We start from the raw sequence: 22,171 nt of genomic DNA, 5'->3' as shown, positions 1-22,171 counted from the left end.
TTTTTTGCTTTACAACTTAACCATATCCCACAAATGTAGTTTCTTGCAGAAAATCGCCTCATCCGGTCAATGAGCAGCCACCCTGGAGCGCAGAGGTTCAAGAGGTCCTTGGTTCAAATCCAAGTGCCTGCTAATGCATATTTTTTTCTTTACAGCTCAACCATATCTCATGTATGTAGTTTATTGCAAAAAATTTGCAATGTTGAGGTACATACATTGCTAATTTTTTAGCAATAGCTCAGTGGTGGAGCATTGTGGTCAGGCAGAAAAGAACTATAGAACTTCTCAGGTTCAAATCTCCCCCCCCCCCCTCAAAACCTTCTCCTCCCTTCCTCTGTGCAGTTACTCTGTGTGCCAAAACAGGACAAGACCTTGGTCTCTGCATTTTGTTGCGAAACAGCTCCCATGGCATTGTGGTTAGAGCTGCTGCCTTGGAGCGCCGAGGTTGTGAGTTCGAATCCTGTGATAACCCTGATGATGGAAGATGTTAAATGAGAATGATCGTGAGAACCTTGGATGACTGGAGGATTGGAGAGCCATGGATCATGGGACTGAAAGATATCGATGGATGGAATAAGTCAAGCGAATGTCAAGGAGAGCAGATTGGAGAGCAGTGGGACTGGAGGAGATCGATGGACTGAGGAGAGGAGGCTTTCAAGGTAAGTGGGCAGAGAGTGTTGTGGGGCATTGTGGACGGTGATCCACTAGAATGGAGGATTCTAGGTTGTGGATCTACCAAAAGTGGTGTTGAAGCATGTGGGATGTTGAAAATAAAAAGATGGCAGTTTTTATTTGCTTTTTTTTTTTTTATACCAATAAAATGGTCTCCCCTTCTACCAATCACCATTGCCTCCAGCCCTTCACTCCAACTACCACCACCACCACTCACTCTCACTCCAACAACCTTCTTCTTCAGCACCTCCCTCCCCACATCACATCCACTTCTCCATCACCTTCTCCATGCCCAACCATCAACCACTTCACACACACACTTACCTTAACATCCACCGATTTCTCACTCCATCACCATGCTCTGCTGCCAGCCTCAGGGTCTTCACAGGATTTGAACTCACAACCTCTTTGCTCCAAGGCAGCAGCTCTAACCACTAGACCATGAAAGCTACCTGGAAACTGGCAACGATGACAGTGGTCTTGGCCTGTTTTGACAAAATGAGAAAATGCACAAAGGGGGGCTCGGACCTCAGACCGAGCTACTTCTTAGGCTTGCTATATCTACAATCCGAGCCCCCCTCTTTTTTGGCACACAGGGCACGCAGATGATAAGTACTGGAATGATTGAGAGCTTTAAATGTATGTAACTTACAAATCTGTATAACTTTTTGACACCAGTTGATTTAAAAAAATAATTTTTTCCCACCTGTTCAGATACATTTGACTGGAACAGTACAGGCAAGCCGAAGAGCTAGTTCGGACTTAGGTTCGAATCCCCCCTCTGTGCGTTTACACTGGAAAGCTTTGTGTTGCGGGGGTATAGCTCAGTAGTAGAGCATTTGACTGCAGATCAAGAGGTCCTTGGTTCAAATCCGTGAGAACCTGGGATGACTGGAGGATTGGAGAGCCATGGATCATGGGACTGAAAGATATCGATGGATGGACTGAGTCAAGCGGATGTCAAGGAGAGCAGATTGGAGAGCAGTGGGACTGGAGGAGATCGATGGACTGAGGAGAGGAGGCTTTCAAGGTAAGTGGTCAGAGAGTGTTGTGGGGCATTGTGGATGGTGATCCACTAGAATGGAGGATTCTAGGTTGTGGATCTACCAAAAGTGGTGTTGTGTCTGTTGTGGGATGTTGAAAATATAAAGGTGGGAGTTTTTATTTGCTTTTTTTTTTATTCCAATAAAATGGTCTCCCCTTCTACCAATCACCATTGCCTCCAGCCCTTCACTCCAACTACCACCACCACCACCACCACCACCACCACCCACTAACACCCCAACTACCTTCTTCCTCACCACTTCTCGATGCCCAACCATCAACCACTTCACACACACACACTTACCTTAACATCCACCGATTTCTCACTCCATCACCATGCTCTGCTGCCTGCCTCAGGGTCTTCACAGGATTTGAACTCACAACCTCTTTGCTCCAAAGCAGCAGCTCTAACCACTAGACCATGAAAGCTACCTGGAGACTGGCAACGATGACAGTGGTCTTGGCCTGTTTTGACAAAATGAGAAAATGCACAAAGGGGGGCTCGGACCTCAGACCAAGCTACTTCTTAGGCTTGCTATATCTACAATCCGAGCCCCCCTCTCTTTTTGGCACGCAGGGCACGCAGATGATAAGTACTGGAATGATTGAGAGCTTTAAATGTATGTAACTTACAAACCTGTATAACTTTTTGGCACCAGTTGTTTTGACAAAAAGAGAAAATGCACAAAGGGAGGCTCGGACCTAACAAACCTGTATAACATTTTGGCACCAGTTGTTTTGACAAAAAGAGAAAATGCACAAAGGGGCTCAGACCTCAGACCAAGCTACTTCTTAGGCTTGCTATATCTACAATTGGAGCCCCCCTCTCTTTTTGGCACGCAGGGCACGCAGATGATAAGTACTGGAACGATTGAGAGCTTTAAATGTATGTAACTTACAAATCTGTATAACTTTTTGGCACGTGTTGTTTTGACAAAAAGAGAAAATGCAGAAAGGGGGGGCTCGAACCTAACAAACCTGTATAACTTTTTGGCACCAGTTGTTTTGACAAAAAGAGAAAATGCACAAAGGGGGGCTCAAACCTAAGACCAAGCTACTTCTTAGGCTTGCTATATCTACAATTGGAGCCCCCCTCTCTTTTTGGCACGCAGGGCACGCAGATGATAAGTATTGGAACGATTGAGAGCTTTAAATATATGTAACTTACAAATCTGTATAACTTTTTGACACCAGTTGATTTAAAAAAATATTTTTTTCCCACCTGTTCAGATACATTTGACTGGAACAGTACAGGCAAGCCGAAGAGCTAGTTCGGACTTAGGTTCGAATCCCCCCCTCTGTGCGTTTACACTGGAAAGCTTTGTGTTGCGGGGGTATAGCTCAGTTGTAGAGCATTTGACTGCAGAACAAGAGGTCCTTGGTTCAAATCCGAGTGCCCCCTAACAAAAATTTTTTTGCTTTACAACTTAACCATATCCCACAAATTTCTTGCAGAAAATCGCCTCATCCAGTCAATGAGCAGCCACCCTGGAGCGCAGAGGTTCAAGAGGTCCTTGGTTCAAATCCAAGTGCCTGCTAATGCATAATTTTTTCTTTACAGCTCAACCATATCTCATGTATGTAATTTATTGCAAAAAATTTGCAATGTTGAGGTACAGATATTGCTAATTTTTTAGCAATAGCTCAGTGGTGGAGCATTGTGGTCAGGCAGAAAAGAACTATAGAACTTCTAAGGTTCAAATGTCCCCCCCCCCCCCCCTCAAAACCCTCTCCTCTCTTTCTCTGTGCAGTTACTCTGTGTGCCAAAACAGGACAAGACCTTGGTCTCTGCATTTTGTTGCCAAGCAGCTCCCATGGCATTGTGGTTAGAGCTGCTGCCTTGGGGCGCAGAGGTTGTGAGTTCGAATCCTGTGAAGATCCTGATGATGGAAGATGTTAAATGAGAATGATCGTGAGAACCTTGGATGACTGGAGGATTGGAGAGCCATAGATCATGGGACTGAAAGATATCGATGGATGGAATAAGTCAAGCGAATGTCAAGGAGAGCAGTGGGACTGGAGGAGATCGATGGACTGAGGAGAGGAGGCTTTCAAGGTAAGTGGTCAGAGAGTGTTGTGGGGCATTGTGGATGGTGATTCACTAGAATGGAGGATTCTAGGTTGTGGATCTACCAAAAGTGGTGTTGTGTCTGTTGTGGGATGTTGAAAATATAAAGGTGGGGGTTTTTATTTGCTTTTTTATTTATACCAATAAAATGGTCTCCCCTTCTACCAATCACCATTGCCTCCAGCCCTTCACTCCAACTACCACCACCACCACTCACTAACACCCCAACTACCTTCTTCCTCAGCACCTTCCTACCCACCCACTTCTCCATCACCTTCTGGATGCCCAACCATCAACCACTTCACACACACACTTACCTTAACATCCACCAATTTCTCCCTCCATCACCATGCTCTGCTGCCAGCCTCAGGGTCTTCACAGGATTTGAACTCACAACCTCTTTGCTCCAAGGCAGCAGCTCTAACCACTAGTCCATGAAAGCTACCTGGAAACTGGAAACTGGAAACTGGAAACTGGAAACTGGAAACTGGAAACTGGAAACTGGAAACTGGAAACTGGAAACTGGAAACTGGAAACTGGAAACTGGAAACTGGAAACTGGAAACTGGCAACGATGACAGTGGTCCTGGCCTGTTTTGACAAAATGAGAAAATGCACAAAGGGGGGCTCGGACCTCAGACCGAGCTACTTCTTAGGCTTGCTATATCTACAATCCGAGCCCCCCTTTTTGGCACCAGTTGTTTTGACAGAAAAGAACTATAGAACTTCTCAGGTTCAAATCTCCGCCCCCCCTTTCAAAACCTTCTCCTCCCTTCCTCTGTGCAGTTACTCTGTGTGCCAAACAGCTCCCATGGCATTGTGGTTAGAGCTGCTGCCTTGAAGCGCAGAGGTTGTGAGTTTGAATCCTGTGAAAACCCTGTTGATGGAAGATGTCAAATGAGAATGATCGTGAGAACCTTGGATGACTGGAGGATTGGAGAGCCATGGATCATGGGACTGAAAGATATCGATGGATGGAATAAGTCAAGCGAATGTCAAGGAGAGCAGATTGGAGAGCAGTGGGACTGGAGGAGATCAATGGACTGAGGAGAGGAGGCTTTCAAGGTAAGTGGTCAGAGAGTGTTGTGGGGCATTGTGGACGGTGATCCACTAGAATGGAGGATTCTAGGTTGTGGATCTACCAAAAGTGGTGTTGTGTCTGTTGTGGGATGTTGAAAATAAAAAAGTGGGGGTTTTTATTTGCTTTTTTATTTATACCAATAAAATTGTCTCCCCTTCTACCAATCACCTTTGCCTCCAGCCCTTCACTCTAACTACCACCACCACCACTCACTCACACCCCAACAACCTTCTTCCTCAGCACCTTCCTCCCCACCCACATCACATCCACTTCTCCATCACCTTCTGGATGCCCAACCATCAACCACTTCACACACACACACTTACCTCACACACACTTGCCAGCCTCAGGGTCTTCACAGGATTTGAACTCACAACCTCTTTGCTCCTAGGCAGCTGCTCTAACCACTAGACCATGAAAGCTACCTGGAAACTGGAAACTGGAAACTGGAAACTGGAAACTGGAAACTGGAAACTGGAAACTGGAAACTGGAAACTGGAAACTGGAAACTGGAAACTGGAAACGATGACAGTGGTCCTGGCCTGTTTTGACAAAATGAGAAAATGCACAAAGGGGGGCTCGGACCTCAGACCGAGCTACTTCTTAGGCTTGCTATATCTACAATCCGAGCCCCCCTCTCTTTTTGGCACGCAGGGCACGCAGATGATAAGTACTGGAATGATTGATAGCTTTAAATGTATGTAACTTACAAACCTGTATAACTTTTTGGCACCAGTTGTTTTGACAAAAAGAGAAAATGCACAAAGGGGGGCTCGGACCTAAGACCGAGCTACTTCTTAGGCTTGCTACATCTACAATCCGAGCCCCCCTCTCTTTTTGGCACGCAGGGCACGCAGATGATAAGTACTGGAATGATTGAGAGCTTTAAATGTATGTAACTTACAAACCTGTATAACTTTTTGGCACCAGTTGTTTTGACAAAAAGAGAAAATGCACAAAGGGAGGCTCGGACCTAACAAACCTGTATAACTTTTTGGCACCAGTTGTTTTGACAAAAAGAGAAAATGCACAAAGGGGGGCTCAGACCTCAGACCAAGCTACTTCTTAGGCTTGCTATATCTACAATTGGAGCCCCCCTCTCTTTTTGGCACGCAGGGCACGCAGATGATAAGTACTGGAACGATTGAGAGCTTTAAATGTATGTAACTTACAAATCTGTATAACTTTTTGGCACCTGTTGTTTTGACAAAAAGAGAAAATGCACAAAGGGGGGGCTCGAACCTAACAAACCTGTATACCTTTTTGGCACCAGTTGTTTTGACAAAAAGAGAAAATGCACAAAGGGGGGCTCAAACCTAAGACCAAGCTACTTCTTAGGCTTGCTATATCTACAATTGGAGCCCCCCTCTCTTTTTGGCACGCAGGGCTTGCAGATGATAAGTACTGGAACGATTGAGAGCTTTAAATGTATGTAACTTACAAATCTGTATAACTTTTTGACACCAGTTGATTTAAAAAAATAATTTTTTCCCACCTGTTCAGATACATTTGACTGGAACAGTACAGGCAAGACGAAGAGCTAGTTCGGACTTAGGTTCGAATCCCCCCTCTGTGCATTTACACTGGAAAGCTTTGTGTTGCGGTGGTATAGCTCAGTGGTAGAGCATTTGACTGCAGATCAAGAGGTCCTTGGTTCAAATCCGAGTGCCCCCTAACACACATTTTTTTTGCTTTACAACTTAACCATATCCCACAAATGTAGTTTCTTGCAGAAAATCGCCTCATCCAGTCAATGAGCAGCCACCCTGGAGCGCAGAGGTTCAAGAGGTCCTTGGTTCAAATCCAAGTGCCTGCTAATGCATAATTTTTTCTTTACAGCTCAACCATATCTCATCTATGTAGTTTATTGCAAAAAATTTGCAATGTTGAGGTACAGACATTGCTAATTTTTTAACAATAGCTCAGTGGTGGAGCATTGTGGTCAGGCAGAAAAGAACTATAGAACTTCTAAGGTTCAAATCTCCCCCCCCCCCCTCAAAACCCTCTCCTCCCTTCCATGGTGCAGTTACTCTGTGTGCCAAAACAGGACAAGACCTTGGTCTCTGCATTTTGTTGCCAAGCAGCTCCCATGGCATTGTGGTTAGAGCTGCTGCCTTGGAGCGCAGAGGTTGTGAGTTTGAATCCTGTGAAGACCCTGATGATGAAAGATGTCAAATGAGATTGATCGTGAGAACCTGGGATGACTGGAGGATTGGAGAGCCATGGATCATGGGACTGAAAGATATCGATGGATGGACTGAGTCAAGCGGATGTCAAGGAGAGCAGATTGGAGAGCAGTGGGACTGGAGGAGATCGATGGACTTAGGAGAGGTGGCTTTCAAGGTAAGTGGTCAGAGAGTGTTGTGGGGCATTGTGGACGGTGATCCACTAGAATGGAGGATTCTAGGTTGTGGATCTACCAAAAGTGGTGTTGTGTCTGTTGTGGGATGTTGAAAATAAAAAGGTGGGGGGTTTTATTTGCTTTTTTATTTATACCAATAAAATGGTCTCCCCTTCTACCAATCACCATTGCCTCCAGCCCTTCACTCCAACTACCACCACCACCACCACCACCACCACCACTCACTCACACCCCAACTACCTTCTTCCTAAGCACCTTCCTCCCCACCCACATCACATCCACTTCTCCATCACCTTCTGGATGCCAAACCATCAACCACTTCACACACACACTTACCTTAACATCCTCCGATTTCTCACTCCATCACCTTGCTCTGCTGCCAGCCTCAGGGTCTTCACAGGATTCAAATTCACAACCTCTTTGCTCCAATGCAGCAGCTCTAACCACTAGACCATGAAAGCTACCTGGAAACTTTCAACGATGACAGTGGTCTTGGCCTGTTTTGACAAAATGAGAAAATGCACAAAGGGGGGCTCGGACCTAAGACCGAGCTACTTCTTAGGCTTGCTATATCTACAATCCGAGCCCCCCTCTCTTTTTGGCACGCAGGGCACGCAGATGATAAGTACTGGAATGATTGAGAGCTTTAAATGTATGTAACTTACAAACCTGTATAACTTTTTGGCACCAGTTGTTTTGACAAAAAGAGAAAATGCACAAAGGGAGGCTCGGACCTAACAAACCTGTATAACTTTTTGGCACCAGTTGTTTTGACAAAAAGAGAAAATGCACAAAGGGGGGCTCAGACCAAGCTACTTCTTAGGCTTGCAATATCTACAATTGGAGCCCCCTCTCTTTTTGGCACGCAGGGCACGCAGATGATAAGTACTGGAACGATTGAGAGCTTTAAATGTATGTAACTTACAAATCTGTATAACTTTTTGGCACCTGTTGTTTTGACAAAAAGAGAAAATGCACAAAGGGGGGGCTCGAACCTAACAAACCTGTATACCTTTTTGGCACCAGTTGTTTTGACAAAAAGAGAAAATGCACAAAGGGGGGCTCAAATCTAAGACCAAGCTACTTCTTAGGCTTGCTATATCTACAATTGGAGCCCCCCTCTCTTTTTGGCACGCAGGGCACGCAGATGATAAGTACTGGAACGATGGAGAGCTTTAAATGTATGTAACTTACAAATCTGTGTAACTTTTTGACACCAGTTGATTTAAAAAAATAATTTTTTCCCACCTGTTCAGATACATTTGACTGGAACAGTACAGGCAAGACGAAGAGCTAGTTCGGACTTAGGTTCGAATCCCCCCTCTGTGCGTTTACACTGGAAAGCTTTGTGTTGCGGTGGTATAGCTCAGTGGTAGAGCATTTGACTGCAGATCAAGAGGTCCTTGGTTCAAATCCGAGTGCCCCCTAACACACATTTTTTTTGCTTTACAACTTAACCATATCCCTCAAATGTAGTTTCTTGCAGAAAATCGCCTCATCCAGTCAATGAGCAGCCACCCTGGAGTGCAGAGGTTCAAGAGGTCCTTGGTTCAAATCCAAGTGCCTGCTAATGCATAATTTTTTCTTTACAGCTCAACCATATCTCATCTATGTAGTTTATTGCAAAAAATTTGCAATGTTGAGGTACAGACATTGCTAATTTTTTAGCAATAGCTCAGTGGTGGAGCATTGTGGTCAGGCAGAAAAGAACTATAGAACTTCTAAGGTTCCAATCTCCCCCCCCCCCTCAAAACCCTCTCCTCCCTTCCATGGTGCAGTTACTCTGTGTGCCAAAACAGGACAAGACCTTGGTCTCTGCATTTTGTTGCCAAGCAGCTCCCATGGCATTGTGGTTAGAGCTGCTGCCTTGGAGCACAGAGGTTGTGAGTTTGAATCCTGTGAAGACCCTGATGATGAAAGATGTCAAATGAGATTGATCGTGAGAACCTGGGATGACTGGAGGATTGGAGAGCCATGGATCATGGGACTGAAAGATATTGATGGATGGACTGAGTCAAGCGGATGTCAAGGAGAGCAGATTGGAGAGCAGTGGGACTGGAGGAGATCGATGGACTGAGGAGAGGAGGCTTTCAAGGTAAGTGGTCAGAGAGTGTTGTGGGGCATTGTGGACGGTGATCCACTAGAATGGAGGAATCTAGGTTGTGGATCTACTAAAAGTGGTGTTGTGTCTGTTGTGGGATGTTGAAAGTAAAAAGGTGGGGGTTTTTATTTGCTTTTTTTTATACCAATAAAATGGTCTCCCCTTCTACCAATCACCATTGCCTCCAGCCCTTCACTCCAACTACCACCACCACTCACTCACACCCCAACTACCTTCTTCCTCACCACTTCTCGATGCCCAACCATCAACCACTTCACACACACACACACTTACCTTAACATCCACCGATTTCTCACTCCATCACCATGCTCTGCTGCAAGCCTCAGGGTCTTCACAGGATTTGAACTCACAACCTCTTTGCTCCAAGGCAGCAGCTCTAACCACTAGACCATGAAAGCTCGGACCTCAGACCGAGCTACTTCTTAGGCTTGCTATATCTACAATCCGAGCCCCCCTCTCTTTTTGGCACGCAGGGCACGCAGATGATAAGTACTGGAATGATTGAGAGCTTTAAATGTATGTAACTTACAAACCTGTATAACTTTTTGGCACCAGTTGTTTTGACAAAAAGAGAAAATGCACAAAGGGGGGCTCAGACCTCAGACCAAGCTACTTCTTAGGCTTGCTATAGCTACAATCCGAGCCCCCCTCTCTTTTTGGCACGCAGGGCACGCAGATGATAAGTACTGGAATGATTGAGAGCTTTAAATGTATGTAACTTACAAACCTGTATAACTTTTTGGCACCAGTTGTTTTGACAAAAAGAGAAAATGCACAAAGGGAGGCTCGGACCTAACAAACCTGTATAACTTTTTGGCACCAGTTGTTTTGACAAAAAGAGAAAATGCACAAAGGGGGGCTCAGACCAAGCTACTTCTTAGGCTTGCTATATCTACAATTGGAGCCCCCCTCTCTTTTTGGCACGCAGGGCACGCAGATGATAAGTACTGGAACGATTGAGAGCTTTAAATGTATGTAACTTACAAATCTGTATAACTTTTTGGCACCTATTGTTTTGACAAAAAGAGAAAATGCACAAAGGGGGGGCTCGAACCTAACAAACCTGTATACCTTTTTGGCACCAGTTGTTTTGACAAAAAGAGAAAATGCACAAAGGGGGGCTCAAATCTAAGACCAAGCTACTTCTTAGGCTTGCTATATCTACAATTGGAGCCCCCCTCTCTTTTTGGCACGCAGGGCACGCAGATGATAAGTACTGGAACGATTGAGAGCTTTAAATGTATGTAACTTACAAATCTGTGTAACTTTTTGACACCAGTTGATTTAAAAAAATAATTTTTTCCCACCTGTTCAGATACATTTGACTGGAACAGTACAGGCAAGACGAAGAGCTAGTTCGGACTTAGGTTCGAATCCCCCCTCTGTGCGTTTACACTGGAAAGCTTTGTGTTGCGGTGGTATAGTTCAGTGGTAGAGCATTTGACTGCAGATCAAGAGGTCCTTGGTTCAAATCCGAGTGCCCCCTAACACACATTTTTTTTGCTTTACAACTTAACCATATCCCTCAAATGTAGTTTCTTGCAGAAAATCGCCTCATCCAGTCAATGAGCAGCCACCCTGGAGTGCAGAGGTTCAAGAGGTCCTTGGTTCAAATCCAAGTGCCTGCTAATGCATAATTTTTTCTTTACAGCTCAACCATATCTCATCTATGTAGTTTATTGCAAAAAATTTGCAATGTTGAGGTACAGACATTGCTAATTTTTTAGCAATAGCTCAGTGGTGGAGCATTGTGGTCAGGCAGAAAAGAACTATAGAACTTCTAAGGTTCAAATCTCCCCCCCCCCCCCCCTCAAAACCCTCTCCTCCCTTCCATGGTGCAGTTACTCTGTGTGCCAAAACAGGACAAGACCTTGGTCTCTGCATTTTGTTGCCAAGCAGCTCCCATGGCATTGTGGTTAGAGCTGCTGCCTTGGAGCGCAGAGGTTGTGAGTTTGAATCCTGTGAAGACCCTGATGATGAAAGATGTCAAATGAGATTGCTCGTGAGAACCTGGGATGATTGGAGAGCCATGGATCATGGGACTGAAAGATATTGATGGATGGACTGAGTCAAGCGGATGTCAAGGAGAGCAGATTGGAGAGCAGTGGGACTGGAGGAGATCGATGGACTGAGGAGAGGAGGCTTTCAAGGTAAGTGGTCAGAGAGTGTTGTGGGGCATTGTGGACGGTGATCCACTAGAATGGAGGAATCTAGGTTGTGGATCTACTAAAAGTGGTGTTGTGTCTGTTGTGGGATGTTGAAAGTAAAAAGGTGGGGGTTTTTATTTGCTTTTTTTTATACCAATAAAATGGTCTCCCCTTCTACCAATCACCATTGCCTCCAGCCCTTCACTCCAACTACCACCAGCACTCACTCACACCCCAACTACCTTCTTCCTCAGCACCTTCCTCCCCACCCACTTTTCGATGCCCAACCATCAACCACTTCACACACACACTTACCATCCACCGATTTCTCACTCCATCACCATGCTCTGCTGCCAGCCTCAGGGTCTTCACAGGATTTGAACTCACAACCTCTTTGCTCCAAGGCAGCAGCTCTAACCACTAGACCATGAAAGCTACCTGGAAACTGGTAACGATGACGATGATGATGATGATGATGATGATGATGACGATGACGATGACGATGACGATGACAGTGGTCTTGGCCTGTTTTCACAAAATAAGAAAATGCACAAAGGGGGGCTCGGCCCTCAGACCGAGCTACTTCTTAGGCTTGCTATATCTACAATCCGAGCCCCCCTCTCTTTTTGGCACGCAGGGCACGCAGATGATAAGTACTGGAATGATTGAGAGCTTTAAATGTATGTAACTTACAAACCTGTATAACTTTTTGGCACCAGTTGTTTTGACAAAAAGAGAAAATGCACAAAGGGGGGCTCAGACCTCAGACCAAGCTACTTCTTAGGCTTGCTATAGCTACAATTGGAGCTCCCCTCTCTTTTTGGCACGCAGGGCACGCAGATGATAAGTACTGGAACGATTGAGAGCTTTAAATGTATGTAACTTACGAATCTGTATAACTTTTTGACACCTGTTGTTTTGACAAAAAGAGAAAATGCACAAAGGGGGGGCTCGATCCTAACAAACCTGTATAACTTTTTGGCACCAGTTGTTTTGACAAAAAGAGAAAATGCACAAAGGGGGGCTCAAACCTAAGACCAAGCTACTTCTTAGGCTTGCTATATCTACAATTGGAGCCCCCCTCTCTTTTTGGCACGCAGGGCACGCAGATGATAAGTACTGGAACGATTGAGAGCTTTAAATGTATGTAACTTACAAATCTGTATAACTTTTTGACACCAGTTGATTTAAAAAAATAATTTTTTCCCACCTGTTCAGATACATTTGACTGGAACAGTACAGGCAAGCCGAAGAGCTAGTTCGGACTTAGGTTCGAATCCCCCCCTCTGTGGGTTTACACTGGAAAGCTTTGTGTTGCGTGGGTATAGCTCAGTGGTAGAGCATTTGACTGCAGATCAAGAGGTCCTTGGTTCAAATCCGAGTGCCCCCTAACACACATTTTTTTTGCTTTACAACTTAACCATATCCCACAAATGTAATTTCTTGCAGAAAATCGCCTCATCCAGTCAATGAGCAGCCACCCTGGAGCGCAGAGGTTCAAGAAGTCCTTGGTTCAAATCCAAGTGCCTGCCAATGCATATTTTTTTCTTTACAGCTCAACCATATCTCATGTATGTAGTTTATTGCAAAAAATTTGCACTGTTGAGGTACAGATATTGCTAATTTTTTAGCAATAGCTCAGTGGTGGAGCATTGTGGTCAGGCAGAAAAGAACTATAGAACTTCTAAGGTTCAAATCTCCCCCCCCCCTCAAGACCCTCTCCTCTCTTCCTCTGTGCAGTTACTCTGTGTGCCAAAACAGGACAAGACCTTGGTCTCTGCATTTTGTTGCCAAGCAGCTCCCATGGCATTGTGGTTAGAGCTGCTGCCTTGGAGCGCAGAGGTTGTGAGTTCAAATCCTGTGAAGATCCTGATGATGGAAGATGTTAAATGAGATTGATTGTGAGAACCTGGGATGACTGGAGGATTGGAGAGCCATGGATGATGGGACTGAAAGATATCGATGGATTGACTGAGTCAAGCGGATGTCAAGGAGAGCAGATTGGAGAGCAGTGGGACTGGAGGAGATCGATGGACTGAGGAGAGGAGGCTTTCAAGGTAAGTGGTCAGAGAGTGTTGTGGGGCATTGTGGATGGTGATCCACTAGAATGGAGGATTCTAGGTTGTGGATCTACCAAAAGTGGTGTTGTGTCTGTTGAAGCATGTGGGATGTTGAAAATAAAAAGGTTGGGGGTTTTATTTGCTTTTTTTTATACCAATAAAATGGTCTCCCCTTCTACCAATCACTATTGCCTCCAGCCCTTCACTCCAACTACCACCAGCACTCACTCACACCCCAACTACCTTCTTCCTCAGCACCTTCCTCCCCACCCACTTTTCGATGCCCAACCATCAACCACTTCACACACACACTTACCATCCACCGATTTCTCACTCCATCACCATGCTCTGCTGCCAGCCTCAGGGTCTTCACAGGATTTGAACTCACAACCTCTTTGCTCCAAGGCAGCAGCTCTAACCACTAGACCATGAAAGCTACCTGGAAACTGGAAACTGGAAACTGGAAACTGGAAACTGGAAACTGGAAACTGGAAACTGGAAACTGGAAACTGGAAACTGGAAACTGGTAACGATGACGACGATGATGACGATGATGACGATGATGACGATGATGATGATGATGATGATGATGATGATGATGATGATGATGACGATGACGATGACAATGACGATGACAGTGGTCTTGGCCTGTTTTCACAAAATAAGAAAATGCACAAAGGGGGGCTCGGCCCTCAGACCGAGCTACTTCTTAGGCTTGCTATATCTACAATCCGAGCCCCCCTCTCTTTTTTGCACGCAGGGCACGCAGATGATAAGTATTGGAATGATTGAGAGCTTTAAATGTATGTAACTTACAAACCTGTATAACTTTTTGGCACCTGTTGTTTTGACAAAAAGAGAAAATGCACAAAGGGGGGGCTCGAACCTAACAAACCTGTTTTCCTTTTTTGGCAACAGTTGTTTTGGCAAAAAGAGAAAATGCACAAAGGGGGGCTCAAACCTAAGACCAAGCTACTTCTTAGGCTTGCTATATCTACAATTGGAGCCCCCCTCTCTTTTTGGCATGCAGGGCAAGCAGATGATAAGTACTGGAACGATTGAGAGCTTTAAATGTATGTAACTTACAAATCTGTATAACTTTTTGACACCAGTTGATTTAAAAAAATAATTTTTTCCCACCTGTTCAGATACATTTGACTGGAACAGTACAGGCAAGCCGAAGAGCTAGTTCGGACTTAGGTTCGAATCCCCCCCTCTGTGGGTTTACACTGGAAAGCTTTGTGTTGCGGGGGTATAGCTCAGTGGTAGAGCATTTGACTGTAGATCAAGAGGTCCTTGGTTCAAATCCGAGTGCCCCCTAACACACATTTTTTTTGCTTTACAACTTAACCATATCCCACAAATGTAATTTCTTGCAGAAAATCGCCTCATCCAGTCAATGAGCAGCCACCCTGGAGCGCAGAGGTTCAAGAGGTCCTTGGTTCAAAACCAAGTGCCTGCTAATGCATATTTTTTTCTTTACAGCTCAACCATATCTCATGTATGTAGTTTATTGCAAAAAATTTGCAATGTTGAGGTACAGATATTGCTAATTTTTTAGCAATAGCTCAGTGGTGGAGCATTGTGGTCAGGCAGAAAAGAACTATAGAACTTCTAAGGTTCAAATCTCCCCCCCCCCTCAAGACCCTCTCCTCTCTTCCTCTGTGCAGTTACTCTGTGTGCCAAAACAGGACAAGACCTTGGTCTCTGCATTTTGTTGCCAAGCAGCTCCCATGGCATTGTGGTTAGAGCTGCTGCCTTGGAGTGCAGAGGTTGTGAGTTCGAATCCTGTGAAGATCCTGATGATGGAAGATGTTAAATGAGATTGATTGTGAGAACCTGGGATGACTGGAGGATCGGAGAGCCATGGATGATGGGACTGAAAGATATTGTTGGATTGACTGAGTCAAGCGGATGTCAAGGAGAGCAGATTGGAGAGCAGTGGGACTGGAGGAGATCGATGGACTGAGGAGAGGAGGCTTTCAAGGTAAGTGGTCAGAGAGTGTTGTGGGGCATTGTGGATGGTGATCCACTAGAATGGAGGATTCTAGGTTGTGGATCTACCAAAAGTGGTGTTGTGTCTGTTGAAGCATGTGGGATGTTGAAAATAAAAAGGTTGGGGGTTTTATTTGCTTTTTTTTTTTATACCAATAAAATGGTCTCCCCTTCTACCAATCACCATTGCCTTCACTCCAACTACCACCACCACCCACTCACACCCCAACTACCTTCTTCCTCAGCACCTTCCTCCCTGGAAGTACTGGAATGATTGAGAGCTTTAAATGTATGTAACTTGATACTGGATGTATGTAACTTGTATGTAACTTGATACTGGAGGAACATATTGATATAGTTGGGGTCACTGAGACATGGCTGGACTCCTCGCATGACTGGGCGGTTAATCTGCAGGGGTTTACATTGTTTCGCAAGGATAGAATGAACAGAAAAGGTGGTGGAGTCTGTCTGTATGTAAGAAGTGGTATGAAAGTCAGTGTGAACGATGCCATAGTGTGTGATGATTCTGAGGATGTGGAATCATTGTGGGTAGAATTACAAAAGAAGGGAAATACTGAAAAAATAGTATTTGGTGTAATCTACAGACCCCCTAATATCACTGAAGAGATAGAAGTTCGGCTTCATAAACAAATAGAGAGGGCCGCCCGGGCAGGTACAGTGGTAATAATGGGAGATTTTAACTATCCAGATATAGATTGGGGTCCGGGGTTGGCTAAAACTACAAAGGGGCGACAATTCCTAAATTTATTGCAGGATAATTTTATGGGCCAGTTTGTGGAGGACCCAACAAGAAGTGATGCCTTGTTGGATCTGATCATTTCCAACATTGCAGAGCTGGTTGGTAATGTAACTGTGCGGGAAAACCTTGGTAATAGCGACCACAATATAGTTACTTTTGACTTAAAATGTAGAAAACAAAGACAGGCGGGGAAGGCAAAAACATATAACTTTAAAAAGGCAAATTTCCCTGGGCTGAGGGCTGCACTACAGGACATAGACTGGGGGGATGTGTTGTCAAATACTGATACAGAAGGTAAATGGGACATCTTTAAATCAACTCTAAATAACTATATAGCTAAATATATACCAAAGGGGAACAAATATAAACGATTAAAACTAAATCCTACATGGCTGACACATGATGTTAAAAGAGCAATAAACAACAAAAAAATAGCCTTCAAAAAATACAAATCTGATGGGTCAGCGATAACATTTAAACAGTACAAGGAGCTTAATAAAATCTGTAAAAATGTAATAAAAACAGCAAAAATTCAAAATGAGAGACAGGTGGCCAAAGAAAGCAAAACTAATCCTAAATATTTTTTTAGATATATTAATGCAAAAAAAACAAGGACAGAGCATGTAGGACCCCTTAATAATGATAATGGGGAGGTTGTCACAGGCGATCAAGAGAAGGCGGAGCTACTGAATGGGTTCTTTAGTTCTGTATACACTATGGAAGAAGGAGCTGACATTGGCCAGGTCAGTGCTGGTAACACATCATGTAATGTACTGAACTGGCTTAATGTAGAGATGGTACAAGGTAAGTTAAGTGATATAAATGTAAGCAAATCCCCAGGACCGGATGGACTACACCCAAGAGTTCTTAGAGAGGTAAGTTCAGTAATATCTGTACCCCTGTTCATGATATTTAGAGATTCTCTGGTGTCTGGTATTGTGCCAAGGGACTGGCGCAAGGCGAATGTGGTACCAATCTTCAAAAAGGGCTCTAGGTCTTCCCCAGGAAACTATAGACCGGTAAGTTTAACGTGCATTGTGGGTAAATTGTTTGAAGGACTTATAAGGGATTACATACAGGAATACATAGGGGATAATTGTATTATAAGTGATAGCCAGCATGGGTTTACTAAGGATAGAAGTTGTCAAACCAATCTAATTTGCTTTTATGAAGAGGTGAGTAGAAGCCTTGACAGAGGAATGGCTGTGGATATAGTGTTTCTGGATTTTGCTAAAGCGTTTGATACTGTCCCTCATAGACGTCTGACAGGTAAGTTAAGGTCTTTGGGTTTGGAAATTTTAGTTTGCAACTGGATTGAACACTGGCTCATGGATCGTACCCAGAGAGTGGTGGTCAATGATTCGTACTCTGATTGATCCCCGGTTATTAGTGGTGTACCCCAAGGTTCAGTACTGGGACCGCTGTTGTTTAATTTATTTATCAATGATATAGAGGATGGTATTAACAGCTCTGTTTCTATCTTTGCAGATGACACCAAGCTTTGTAGCACGGTACAGTCTATAGAGGATGTGCATAAGTTACAAGATGACTTGGATAGACTAAGTGTCTGGGCATCCACTTGGCAAATGAGGTTCAATGTGGATAAATGAAAAGTTATGCATCTGGGTACTAATAACTTGCATGCATCGTATGTCTTAGGGGGGATTAAACTGGCAGAGTCACTGGTAGAGAAGGATCTGGGTGTACTTGTAGATCACAGACTACAGAATAGCATGCAATGTCAGGCTGCTGCTTCCAAAGCCGGCAGGATATTGTCATGTATCAAAAGAGGCATGGACTCAAGGGACAGGGACATAATACTCCCCCTTTATAAATCATTGGTACGGCCTTACCTGGAATATGCTGTTCAGTTTTGGGCACCTGTCCATAAAAGGGACACTGCGGAGTTGGAAAGGGTGCAGAGACGCTCGACTAAACTAATATGGGGCATGGAACATCTTAGCTATGAGGAGCGATTAAAGGAGTTACAATTGTTTAGTCTTGAGAAGAGACGTTTAAGGGGGGATATGATAAACGGATATAAGTATACTAATGGCCCATACAAAAAATATGGAGAAAAACTGTTCCAGGTTAAACCCCCCCAAAGGACGAGGGGGCACTCCCTCCGTCTGGAGAAGAAAAAGTTTAGTCTCAAGGGGCGACACGCCTTCTTTACCGTGAGGACTGTGAATTTATGGAACGGTCTACCTCAGTAACTGGTCACAGCAGGAACAATTAACAGCTTTAAAACAGGATTAGATACATTCCTAAAACAAAATAAGATTAATGCTTATGAAGAAGTATAAAATCTCATCCCTTCCCCAATATCGCGCCACACCCCTACCCCTTAATTCCCTGGTTGAACTTGATGGACATATGTCTTTTTTCGACCGTACTAACTATGTAACTATGTAACTTACAAACCTGTATAACTTTTTGGCACCAGTTGTTTTGACAAAAAGAGAAAATGCACAAAGGGGGGGCTCGAACCTAACAAACCTGTATAACTTTTTGGCACCAGTTGTTTTGACAAAAAGAGAAAATGCACAAAGGGGGGCTCAAACCTAAGACCAAGCTACTTCTTAGGCTTGCTATATCTACAATTGGAGCCCCCCTCTCTTTTTGGCATGCAGGGCACGCAGATGATAAGTACTGGAACGATTGAGAGCTTTAAATGTATGTAACTTCCAAATCTGTATAACTTTTTGGCACCTGTTGTTTTGACAAAAAGAGAAAATGCACAAAGGGGGGGCTCGAACCTAACAAACCTGTATAACTTTTTGGCACCAGTTGTTTTGACAAAAAGAGAAAATGCACAAAGGGGGGCTCAAACCTAAGACCAAGCTACTTCTTAGGCTTGCTATATCTACAATTGGAGCCCCCCTCTCTTTTTGGCATGCAGGGCACGCAGATGATAAGTACTGGAACGATTGAGAGCTTTAAATGTATGTAACTTACAAATCTGTATAACTTTTTGACACCAGTTGATTTAAAAAAATAATTTGTTCCCACCTGTTCAGATACATTTGACTGGAACAGTACAGGCAAGCCGAAGAGCTAGTTCGGACTTAGGTTCGAATCCCCCCCTCTGTGCGTTTACACTGGAAAGCTTTGTGTTGCGGGGGTATAGCTCAGTGGTAGAGCATTTGACTGCAGATCAAGAGGTCCTTGGTTCAAATCCGAGTGCCCCCTAACACACATTTTTTTGCTTTACAACTTAACCATATCCCACAAATGTAGTTTCTTGCAGAAAACCGCCTCATCCAGTCAATGAGCAGCCACCCTGGAGCGCAGAGGTTCAAGAGGTCCTTGGTTCAAATCCAAGTGCCTGCTAATGCATAATTTTTTCTTTACAGCTCAACCATATCTCATGTATGTAGTTTATTGCAAAAAATTTGCAATGTTGAGGTACAGATATTGCTAATTTTTTAGCAATAGCTCAGTGGTGGAGCATTGTGGTCAGGCAGAAAAGAACTATAGAACTTCTAAGGTTCAAATCTCCCCCCCCCCCCTCAAAACCCTCTCCTCCTTTCCTCTGTGCAGTTACTCTGTGTGCCAAAACAGGACAAAACCTTGGTCTCTGCATTTTGTTGCCAAGCAGCTCCCATGGCATTGTGGTTAGAGCTGCTGCCTTAGAGCGCAGATGTTGTGAGTTTGAATCCTGTGAAGACGCTGATGATGGAAGATGTTAAATGAGATTGATTGTGAGATCCTGGGATGACTGGAGGATTGGAGAGCCATGGATCATGGGACTGAAAGATATCGATGGATGGACTGAGTCAAGCGGATGTCAAGGAGAGCAGATTGGAGAGCAGTGGGACTGGAGGAGATCGATGGACTGAGGAGAAGAGTCTTTCAAGGTAAATGGTCAGAGAGTGTTGTGAGGCATTGTGCATGGTGATCCACTTGAATGGAGGATTCTAGGTTGTGGATCTACCAAAAGTGGTGTTGTGTCTGTTGAAGCATGTGGGATGTTGAAAATAAAAAGGTGGGGGGTTTTATTAGCTTTTTTTTTTTTTTATACCAATAAAATGGTCTCCCCTTCTACCAATCACCATTGCCTCCAGTCCTTCACTCCAACTACCACCACCACTCACTAACACCCCAACTACCTTCTTCCTCAGCACCTTCCTCCCCACCCACATCACATCACATCCACTTCTCCATCACCTTCTGGATGCCCAACCATCAACCACTTCACACACACACACACACACACACTTACCTTAACATCCACCGATTTCTCACTCCATCACCATGCTCTGCTGCCAGCCTCAGGGTCTTCACAGGATTTGAACTCACAACCTCTTTGCTCCAAGGCAGCAGCTCTAACCACTAGACCATGAAAGCTACCTGGAAACTGGAAACTGGAAACTGGAAACTGGAAACTGGAAACTGGAAACTGGAAACTGGAAACAACTGGAAACAACTGGAAACAACTGGCAACTGGCAACTGGCAACTGGCAACGATGACAGTGGTCTTGGCCTGTTTTAACAAAATGAGAAAATGCACAAAGGGGGGCTCGGACCTCAGACCGAGCTACTTCTTAGGCTTGCTATATCTACAATCCGAGCCCCCCTCTCTTTTTGGCACGCAGGGCACGCAGATGATAAGTACTGGAATGATTGAGAGCTTTAAATGTATGTAACTTACAAACCTGTATAACTTTTTGGCACCAGTTGTTTTGACAAAAAGAGAAAATGCACAAAGGGAGGCTCGGACCTAACAAACCTGTATAACTTTTTGGCACCAGTTGTTTTGACAAAAAGAGAAAATGCACAAAGGGGGGCTCAGACCTCAGACCAAGCTACTTCTTAGGCTTGCTATATTTACAATTGGAGCCCCCCTCTCTTTTTGGCACGCAGGGCATGCAGATGATAAGTACTGGAACGACTGAGAGCTTTAAATGTATGTAACTTACAAATCTGTATAACTTTTTGGCACCTGTTGTTTTGACAAAAAGAGAAAATGCACAAAGGGGGGCTCGGACCTCAGACCGAGCTACTTCTTAGGCTTGCTATATCTACAATCCGAGCCCCCCTCTCTTTTTGGCACGCAGGGCACGCAGATGATAAGTACTGGAATGATTGAGAGCTTTAAATGTATGTAAATTACAAACCTGTATAACTTTTTGGCACCAGTTGTTTTGACAAAAAGAGAAAATGCACAAAGGGAGGCTCGGACCTAACAAACCTGTATAACTTTTTGGCACCAGTTGTTTTGACAAAAAGAGAAAATGCACAAAGGGGGGCTCAGACCTCAGACCAAGCTACTTCTTAGGCTTGCTATATCTACAATTGGAGCCCCCCTCTCTTTTTGGCACGCGTAGGTTCGAATCCCCCATCTGTGCGTTTACACTGGAAAGCTTTGTGTTGCGGGAGTATAGCTCAGTGGTAGAGCATTTGACTGCAGATCAAGAGGTCCTTGGTTCAAATCCGAGTGCCCCCTAGCACAAATTTTTTTGCTTTACAACTTAACCATATCCCACAAATGTAGTTTCTTGCAGAAAATCACCTCATCCAGTCAATGAGCAGCCACCCTGGAGCGCAGAGGTTCAAGAGGTCCTTGGTTCAAATCCAAGTGCCTGCTAATGCATATTTTTTTCTTTACAGCTCAACCATTTCTCATGTATGTAATTTATTGCAAAAAATTTGCAATGTTGAGGTACAGACATTGCTAATTTTTTAGCAATAGCTCAGTGGTGGAGCATTGTGGTCAGGCAGAAAAGAACTATAGAACTTCTAAGGTTCAAATCTCCCCCCCCCCCTCAAAACCCTCTCCTCCCTTCCTCTGTGCAGTTACTCTGTGTGCCAAAACAGGACAAGACCTTGGTCTCTGCAATTTGTTGCCAAGCAGCTCC

The 22,171-nt window shown here is 44.3% G+C and overlaps 6 non-coding genes across 6 annotated transcripts; all 6 read left to right on the top strand.

Annotated features, from left to right (window-relative positions):
• The first annotated feature begins 6,466 nt into the window (after window positions 1–6,466).
• On the top strand, window positions 6,467–6,538 carry TRNAC-GCA (transfer RNA cysteine (anticodon GCA)). Its single transcript has one exon. It is a non-coding gene; the product is annotated as a tRNA-Cys (tRNA).
• A 2,043-nt stretch (window positions 6,539–8,581) lies between these two features.
• On the top strand, window positions 8,582–8,653 carry TRNAC-GCA (transfer RNA cysteine (anticodon GCA)). The gene has a single exon. It is a non-coding gene; the product is annotated as a tRNA-Cys (tRNA).
• Window positions 8,654–12,813: 4,160 nt separating this feature from the next.
• TRNAC-GCA (transfer RNA cysteine (anticodon GCA)) lies at window positions 12,814–12,885 on the top strand. Its single transcript has one exon. It is a non-coding gene; the product is annotated as a tRNA-Cys (tRNA).
• A 1,918-nt stretch (window positions 12,886–14,803) lies between these two features.
• Window positions 14,804–14,875, top strand: TRNAY-GUA (transfer RNA tyrosine (anticodon GUA)). The gene has a single exon. It is a non-coding gene; the product is annotated as a tRNA-Tyr (tRNA).
• A 4,555-nt stretch (window positions 14,876–19,430) lies between these two features.
• TRNAC-GCA (transfer RNA cysteine (anticodon GCA)) lies at window positions 19,431–19,502 on the top strand. Its single transcript has one exon. It is a non-coding gene; the product is annotated as a tRNA-Cys (tRNA).
• A 2,185-nt stretch (window positions 19,503–21,687) lies between these two features.
• On the top strand, window positions 21,688–21,759 carry TRNAC-GCA (transfer RNA cysteine (anticodon GCA)). The gene has a single exon. It is a non-coding gene; the product is annotated as a tRNA-Cys (tRNA).
• The last annotated feature ends 412 nt before the right edge of the window (window positions 21,760–22,171 follow it).

The sequence above is a fragment of the Hyla sarda genome, chromosome 1 (genome assembly GCF_029499605.1).
Source record: "Hyla sarda isolate aHylSar1 chromosome 1, aHylSar1.hap1, whole genome shotgun sequence".
Lineage (NCBI taxonomy): Eukaryota > Metazoa > Chordata > Amphibia > Anura > Hylidae > Hyla > Hyla sarda.
Note: the sequence above shows the minus strand (reverse complement) of the source record. Positions and strands in the feature narration are given on the sequence as shown.